A 9,090-nucleotide genomic window follows, 5' to 3' on the forward strand; every position below is an offset into this window, starting at 1 on the left:
GTCAGCTCGTTGTTGTTGCTGCCTTCCGGACTTAAGGAAGCCATAGACGTGCTCAAGCTACGGTTTGGGAGGCCGGAGGTGATCGTTGAAAATTTGATGGAGAAAGTGAGACGTATGCCAGCCCCACGAGCGGATCGGCTAGATACTCTGGTTGAGTTCGGATTCGCGGTGAGGAACCTGTGTGCGACCATCCAAGCATCTGGGCTGCCGGAATATACCTGCAACGTTATCCTGCTGAAGGAGTTGATCGTGAAGCTGCCGTCGGCCACGTGCATCGGGTGGGCGAGGCACCAACAGCAGCTGCCCTCTGTTACGCTGTCGGACTTCGGAAGGTGGATCGGCGAGTTGGCTGCAGCACTCAGCAGGGTAGTTCCGGTGAAGAGCGAACGTTTCGAACGCAGTGGATCCGGCGACTCGGATCGTCGGAGCAGTGTGAAACCGGTACGACCAGATCAGCGCCAGCCCACCACCGCACGTTTGAACATGCACGCCGCCACCACGAGCGGTAAGTACCCACATACAAATGTTTCTAAATGTTCAGCCTGCCAGGGAGAGTGTGCCGCACTGGATACATGCCAGCGATTCCAAACGATGACCGTCGCTGAAAGGAAGGAACATATATGAGATAAGAAGCTATGCCGAAAATGTCTCAAGTACCATAAGGGGTGGTGTCACCTTAAAACAGTTTGCGGATCCAATGGGTGCGAGGCAATGCACCATAGGTTGCTACATGGTTCTCTGGGAATGACCAATACAACAGAAAAGCATTGTCTTACTCATTCCGGCTCCAACGATCGCACTTTGTTCCGCTACGTACCGGTAACTATGTATGGGAAGGATGGCAGGACGGTTCGAACGTACGCCTTTCTCGACGAAGGTTCGTCATCGACCTTCATCGATCATAGCCTGATGGACGAATTAGGGCTGATCGGAACGTCACGGCCATTGTGTCTCAAGTGGACCGGGGATACTACCAGAGAAGAAAAGGCTTCCGTCCAGCTGGCAGTGCAAATATCAGGTGCATACGAAGGGGCTCCAGTGCATGAGCTGACAAAGGTACACACGGTCAGCAATCTAGCCTTGCCCGCGCAGACGATAGATGGTAAACAACTGCAATCTGCGTATCCACATCTGAAGGGTTTACCGTTCACCTCTTACGTCGATGCCGTACCTCGAGTACTAATTGGTGTAGATAATTGTCGTTTGGGAAAGCCGCTAAAATGTACAGAAGGACGGGTTAATGAACCGATTGCTTCGAAAACTAGGCTGGGCTGGATGATATACGGACCCTGCCCTATTGCAACCGCTAGTGTAACCGGAGGACACAGAAGTTTTCACATCTGCAGCTGCGAAGGTAACGTCGATGGTGTACTCACAAGCGAGGTTAAGGCGTTCTTCTCGTTGGATTCACTGGGTATCACTAAGCCATCACGCTTACTCAAATCCAAGGACGATGAACGTGCCCTGGTGATACTTAACCGAGAAACCAAACTGCAGGGCGATCGATTCGAAACGGGCTTACTATGGAGATATGATGACGTCCGATTGCCATGTAACAAAGCTGCAACGATGAAACGGTACGAGCTCCTGAAACGAAAAATGAGTAAAGATCCGGAGTTAGCTGCGGCGGTTAATCAGAAGATGAGAGATTACATCCAGAAGGGCTACATTCGACGTTTATCAGCGAGTGAGGCGGAGGACAAACGACCAAACGACTGGTTTTTACCTATTTTCCCGGTTACCAACCCTAATAAACCGGGAAAAATTCGCATGGTTTTTGACGCGGCGGCAAAGGTGAGTGGAGTCAGCCTTAATTCGTTCCTTTTAGCGGGACCCGATCTGCTTGCCGGGCTCCTTTCCGTTCTCTTTAAGTTCCGAGAGTTTCGCGTCGCTGTTGTGGGAGACATTCGGGAAATGTTCCATCAAGTGATGATGCGAACGGAAGACCAACGAAGCCAGATGATCCTTTGGGATGGAGACGATCCAAACGGCGATCCAGCCGTATACGTGGTCACCGTGATGACGTTTGGCGCTGCTTGTTCGCCGAGCAGCGCACAGTTCGTGAAGAATCGCAACGCAGAGCGATTCGAGGAAGAGTTCCCGCGTGCGGCAAAATGCATCAAAGACGAGCACTACGTGGACGATATGCTCGTGAGTGTGGAAACGGAGGAAGAGGCCGTATGCCTAGCGAAAGAAGTTCGGGATGTTCACCAAAAAGGAGGATTCGAAATCCGGAATTGGGTATCTAATTCGTTAGACGTGGTGAGGCAACTGCAGACACAGGCGGAACATCAGAAAAGCATCGATGTCGGCTACGGTTTAGCAACGGAAAAGGTCCTCGGTATGTGGTGGGACACGGCTTTCGACACGTTTACTTTCCAGCTCTCGACGCAGTTTACTGAAAAGCTACAGGCTGGCAAATCGTGCACAACGAAGCGTAACCTACTCCGGATCCTGATGAGCATCTACGATCCCATGGGTTTGCTCGGGATGTTCCTGATGTATTTAAAAGTTCTCCTGCAAGAGATATGGCGTTCCGGAATAGGATGGGATCAGGAGCTGCATGACCAACCGGCGGAAAAGTGGTTAATTTGGCAACGAGTGCTCCCTGATGTCCAGAAGGTGAGAGTCAGAAGGTGTTATCGAGCGGTTACGTCGATTCGCGCTGGAGTAGAGCTGCATGTGTTTTGCGACGCAAGTGAATGTGGGATGGCCGCGGTCGCTTATTTGAGGTACGAAGAAGACGGAGTTGTGGAATGCTCTCTCGTTGGATCGAAAACTCGTGTGGCTCCGATGCGTTTCGTCTCGATTCCGCGACTAGAGCTACAAGCGGCGGTGATTGGTGCCCGATTAGCGGCTACGATCGTCAACTCACACCGATTGAACATCTCGCGCACGGTGTTTTGGACAGACTCGCGGAACGTGTTGAGTTGGTTGCGTTCTGATCATCGTCGCTATAATCAGTTCGTAGCATTTCGAGTCGGAGAACTGCTCGAAACAACGGAGGTCGAGCAATGGCGTTGGATCCCGACGAAAATGAACGTAGCTGATGACGGGACCAAGTGGACGAAAACACCGGATCTATCGCCAACTAGTCGCTGGTTCAACGGTCCGAGCTTCCTATGGGGCTCTGAATCACTCTGGCCTGGCTCGGAAACAACATCTCCAGACACCCCCGAAGAACTACGTCCCAACGTGTTGCATCATACGGTACAGGAGCCTCTCATTAATTTCCATCGTTTCTCGAAATGGAGAAGGCTTCTACGGGCAGTTGCGTATGTGGTAAGATTTGTCACTAATGTCCGTCGTGCCATCAGGAAAGATGTCATTTTAGGTGAACCGCTAACACAAGAAGAGCTGACACGGGCCGAGCAGATCATCATCACCCAGATACAGGCGGACGTGTATGCGTGTGAAATACGCTCTCTGAAGAAGGATCCCTCTCAGTTGCAGCCGTGGAAGAGCAGGGTGGAGAAGAATAGTCCTCTCTACAAGATATCGCCGGTACTAGACGACCACGGAATAATAAGGATGCGAGGGCGCCTGGCCGGGACGTTGTCGGTCAGCGAAACACTGCAGCAACCGATTATCCTCCCTCGGAAGCATCGTGGAACAGAGTTGTTGATACTCAGCTACCACGAACGATATCGGCACTGTAACCACCGCACGGTTGTTAGCGAGCTGCGAGCTCGCTATTATATACCCCAGGTCCTTGGTGAGTACAACCGTGTACGTAAGTCCTGCCAGCGATGCAAAATAGACGGAGCCACTCCGGAGCCTCCCTCGATGGGAAACGTACCATCCCAACGAGTTGCGGTCGGGCAACGAGCCTTTTCATTTACAGGCGTGGACTATTTTGGACCCCTCCTGGTTGCCGTAGGAAGACGAGTAGAGAAGAGGTGGGGAGTCATATTCACCTGTCTGACGTGCAGAGCTATCCATTTGGAGATGGCTCACTCCCTCACAACGGCGTCCTGCATTATGGCGATTCGGCGCTTCATCGCTAGGCGCGGAAAACCGATAGAGATCATCAGCGATAGGGGAACCAATTTCGTCGGGTCGGCTCGGGAGCTCGAGGAAGCCTTGCAGACAGTGGATGTTAACGCGATGATGGACGAATTCGTTGGGCCCGAGATGAAATGGAGTTTTAATCCGCCAGCCGCACCACATTTCGGCGGATGCTGGGAGAGACTGGTCCGGTCTGTAAAGAAAGTGCTGGGTCAATTTGAGCTTCCACGAAAACCGACGGACGAGGTGCTGATGTCGACGCTAACGGAAATCGAGTTCATCATCAACTCGAGACCACTTACCTACGTGCCGTTGGACGACGAGATGGACACACCGATCACACCAAACCATCTACTACTCGGAAGCTCCAACGGGTGCAAGCCGCCCGCCGTATTTGACGACAGTGGTATCGCCGCTAAATCAGCGTGGAGAGCCGCCCAACGCAACGCTGACGTATTCTGGAGGAGATGGGTATCGGAATACCTCCCCACGCTGACCCGTCGATCTAAGTGGTTTGTGTCGGTGCGGCCGATTCAGGTGGGAGATGTAGTGATAGTAGTCGACAATTGTTTGCCGCGGAACAGTTGGCCAAAGGGACGCGTGATCGATGTAGTTAGGGCCCAGGACGGTCAAGTAAGACAGGCAAGCGTCCAAACCGCCAGTGGAATTTATAAGCGACCTGCAACAAAGATTGCGTTATTAGATGTACGGAAAGGAAACTTACCTGTGTGAGCTAGGAATGATAAACAAAATACGGCGCATGGTAAAGTGACAGCGATCGGCAGCGACAGCAACAGGAAGTAGAGTGAGAGTGAGTAGAGGATGAAAGCCAGTTGTCTCACTGCGGGAGGCAATGTTGTAAACAAACGATGTTTACACCGACCGCTGCTGTCACTGTCGGACATTATATCGTATTTACGAAGTTGTCGGAAGAAAGCTTCACGGTCGGGATATCTGAGTACCGCGGTGAGTGAAGGACTAACCGAAAAAGAATGTATATAAGGGCAGGACGACGCGCGAGACGCCCTTTTTTACCGCTAGAAAACGTTGACGAATAAAGAACTAATTTTTTGGTTCGCTCTAGTGAGATAGCGTTCCTAATTAATTATCGACTTTTTTGCGTTTTCTACAGTCTATTTCAACTAACTTTGTCCATCTAAAACGAATTTTGTACTTTGCTATGAAGTTCCACCAGGAATGAGTTTTCATGCAAAAACTGTCTATTTCAACTTAATTCGTCCATCCAAAACGAACTTTGTACTTTGCTATGAAGTTCCACCAGGAATGAGTTTTCATGCAAAAACTGTCTATTTCAACTAAATTGATCCATCCAAAACGAACTTTGTACTTTGCTATGAAGTTCCACCAGGAATGAGTTTTCATGCAAAAACTGTCTATTTCAACTAAATTGATCCATCCAAAACGAACTTTGTACTTTGCTATGAAGTTCCACCAGGAATGAGTTTTCATGCAAAAACTGTCTATTTCAACTTAATTCGTCCATCTGATTCGAACTTTGTACTTTGCTATGAAGTTCCACCAGGAATGAGTTTTCATACAAAAACTGTCTATTTCAACTTAATTCGTCCATCCAAAACGAACTTTGTACTTTGCTATGAAGTTCCACCAGGAATGAGTTTTCATGCAAAAACTGTCTATTTCTACTAAATTGATCCATCCAAAACGAACTTTGTACTTTGCTATGAAGTTCCACCAGGAATGAGTTTTCATGAAAAAACTGTCTATTTCAACTAACTTTGTCCATCCAAAACGAACTTTGTACTTTGCTATGAAGTTCCACCAGGAATGAGTTTTTATGCAAAAACTGTCTATTTCAACTTAATTCGTCCATCCAAAACGAACTTTGTACTTTGCTATGAAGTTCCACCAGGAATGAGTTTTCATGCAAAAACTGTCTATTTCAACTAACTTTGTCCATCCAAAACGAACTTTGTACTTTGCTATGAAGTTCCACCAGGAATGAGTTTTCATACAAAAACTGTCTATTTCAACTTAATTCGTCCATCCAAAACGAACTTTGTACTTTGCTATGAAGTTCCACCAGGAATGAGTTTTCATGAAAAAACTGTCTATTTCAACTAACTTTGTCCATCCAAAACGAACTTTGTACTTTGCTATGAAGTTCCACCAGGAATGAGTTTTCATGCAAAAACTGTCTATTTCAACTAAATTGATCCATCCAAAACGAACTTTGTACTTTGCTATGAAGTTCCACCAGGAATGAGATTTTATGCAAAAACTGTCTATTTCAACTAACTTTGTCCATCCAAAACGAACTTTGTACTTTGCTATGAAGTTCCACCAGGAATGAGTTTTCATGCAAAAACTATCTATTTCAACTAAATTGATCCATCCAAAACGAACTTTGTACTTTGCTATGAAGTTCCACCAGGAATGAGTTTTTATGCAAAAACTGTCTATTTCAACTTAATTCGTCCATCCAAAACGAACTTTGTACTTTGCTATGAAGTTCCACCAGGAATGAGTTTTCATGCAAAAACTGTCTATTTCAACTAAATTGATCCATCCAAAACGAACTTTGTACTTTGCTATGAAGTTCCACCAGGAATGAGTTTTCATGCAAAAACTGTCTATTTCAACTAAATTGATCCATCCAAAACGAACTTTGTACTTTGCTATGAAGTTCCACCAGGAATGAGTTTTTATGCAAAAACTGTCTATTTCAACTAACTTTGTCCATCCAAAACGAACTTTGTACTTTGCTATGAAGTTCCACCAGGAATGAGTTTTCATGCAAAAACTATCTATTTCAACTAAATTGATCCATCCAAAACGAACTTTGTACTTTGCTATGAAGTTCCACCAGGAATGAGTTTTCATGCAAAAACTGTCTATTTCAACTAAATTGATCCATCCAAAACGAACTTTGTACTTTGCTATGAAGTTCCACCAGGAATGAGTTTTCATGCAAAAACTGTCTATTTCAACTTAATTCGTCCATCTGATTCGAACTTTGTACTTTGCTATGAAGTTCCACCAGGAATGAGTTTTCATACAAAAACTGTCTATTTCAACTTAATTCGTCCATCCAAAACGAACTTTGTACTTTGCTATGAAGTTCCACCAGGAATGAGTTTTCATGCAAAAACTGTCTATTTCAACTAACTTTGTCCATCCAAAACGAACTTTGTACTTTGCTATGAAGTTCCACCAGGAATGAGTTTTCATGCAAAAACTGTCTATTTCAACTTAATTCGTCCATCTGATTCGAACTTTGTACTTTGCTATGAAGTTCCACCAGGAATGAGTTTTCATACAAAAACTGTCTATTTCAACTTAATTCGTCCATCCAAAACGAACTTTGTACTTTGCTATGAAGTTCCACCAGGAATGAGTTTTTATGCAAAAACTGTCTATTTCAACTAACTTTGTCCATCCAAAACGAACTTTGTACTTTGCTATGAAGTTCCACCAGGAATGAGTTTTCATGCAAAAACTATCTATTTCAACTAAATTGATCCATCCAAAACGAACTTTGTACTTTGCTATGAAGTTCCACCAGGAATGAGTTTTCATACAAAAACTGTCTATTTCAACTTAATTCGTCCATCCAAAACGAACTTTGTACTTTGCTATGAAGTTCCACCAGGAATGAGTTTTCATGCAAAAACTGTCTATTTCAACTAAATTGATCCATCCAAAACGAACTTTGTACTTTGCTATGAAGTTCCACCAGGAATGAGTTTTCATGCAAAAACTGTCTATTTCAACTAAATTGATCCATCCAAAACGAACTTTGTACTTTGCTATGAAGTTCCACCAGGAATGAGTTTTTATGCAAAAACTGTCTATTTCAACTAACTTTGTCCATCCAAAACGAACTTTGTACTTTGCTATGAAGTTCCACCAGGAATGAGTTTTCATGCAAAAACTATCTATTTCAACTAAATTGATCCATCCAAAACGAACTTTGTACTTTGCTATGAAGTTCCACCAGGAATGAGTTTTCATGCAAAAACTGTCAATTTCAACTAAATTGATCCATCCAAAACGAACTTTGTACTTTGCTATGAAGTTCCACCAGGAATGAGTTTTCATGCAAAAACTGTCTATTTCAACTAAATTGATCCATCCAAAACGAACTTTGTACTTTGCTATGAAGTTCCACCAGGAATGAGTTTTTATGCAAAAACTGTCTATTTCAACTAACTTTGTCCATCCAAAACGAACTTTGTACTTTGCTATGAAGTTCCACCAGGAATGAGTTTTCATGCAAAAACTATCTATTTCAACTAAATTGATCCATCCAAAACGAACTTTGTACTTTGCTATGAAGTTCCACCAGGAATGAGTTTTTATGCAAAAACTGTCTATTTCAACTTAATTCGTCCATCCAAAACGAACTTTGTACTTTGCTATGAAGTTCCACCAGGAATGAGTTTTCATGCAAAAACTGTCTATTTCAACTAAATTGATCCATCCAAAACGAACTTTGTACTTTGCTATGAAGTTCCACCAGGAATGAGTTTTTATGCAAAAACTGTCTATTTCAACTAACTTTGTCCATCCAAAACGAACTTTGTACTTTGCTATGAAGTTCCACCAGGAATGAGTTTTCATGCAAAAACTATCTATTTCAACTAAATTGATCCATCCAAAACGAACTTTGTACTTTGCTATGAAGTTCCACCAGGAATGAGTTTTCATACAAAAACTGTCTATTTCAACTAAATTGATCCATCCAAAACGAACTTTGTACTTTGCTATGAAGTTCCACCAGGAATGAGTTTTCATGCAAAAACTGTCTATTTCAACTAAATTGATCCATCCAAAACGAACTTTGTACTTTGCTATGAAGTTCCACCAGGAATGAGTTTTTATGCAAAAACTGTCTATTTCAACTAACTTTGTCCATCCAAAACGAACTTTGTACTTTGCTATGAAGTTCCACCAGGAATGAGTTTTCATGCAAAAACTATCTATTTCAACTAAATAGATCCATCCAAAACGAACTTTGTACTTTGCTATGAAGTTCCACCAGGAATGAGTTTTTATGCAAAAACTGTCTATTTCAACTTAATTCGTCCATCCAAAACGAAC

General features: G+C 44.2%; 1 long non-coding RNA gene across 1 annotated transcript; it reads right to left on the reverse strand.

The window, feature by feature from the left end:
- Positions 1-297: 297 nt before the first annotated feature.
- LOC128309308 (uncharacterized) lies at positions 298-4,682 on the reverse strand. Its single transcript, XR_008288853.1, has 6 exons — positions 4,311-4,682; positions 3,918-4,201; positions 1,289-1,587; positions 818-1,215; positions 676-738; positions 298-601 (listed from the first exon to the last, which is right to left on the reverse strand). It is a non-coding gene; the product is annotated as an uncharacterized LOC128309308 (long non-coding RNA).
- Positions 4,683-9,090: the final 4,408 nt, after the last annotated feature.

The sequence above is a fragment of the Anopheles moucheti genome, unplaced genomic scaffold (genome assembly GCF_943734755.1).
Source record: "Anopheles moucheti unplaced genomic scaffold, idAnoMoucSN_F20_07 putative_Y_118, whole genome shotgun sequence".
NCBI classification, from domain to species: domain Eukaryota; kingdom Metazoa; phylum Arthropoda; class Insecta; order Diptera; family Culicidae; genus Anopheles; species Anopheles moucheti.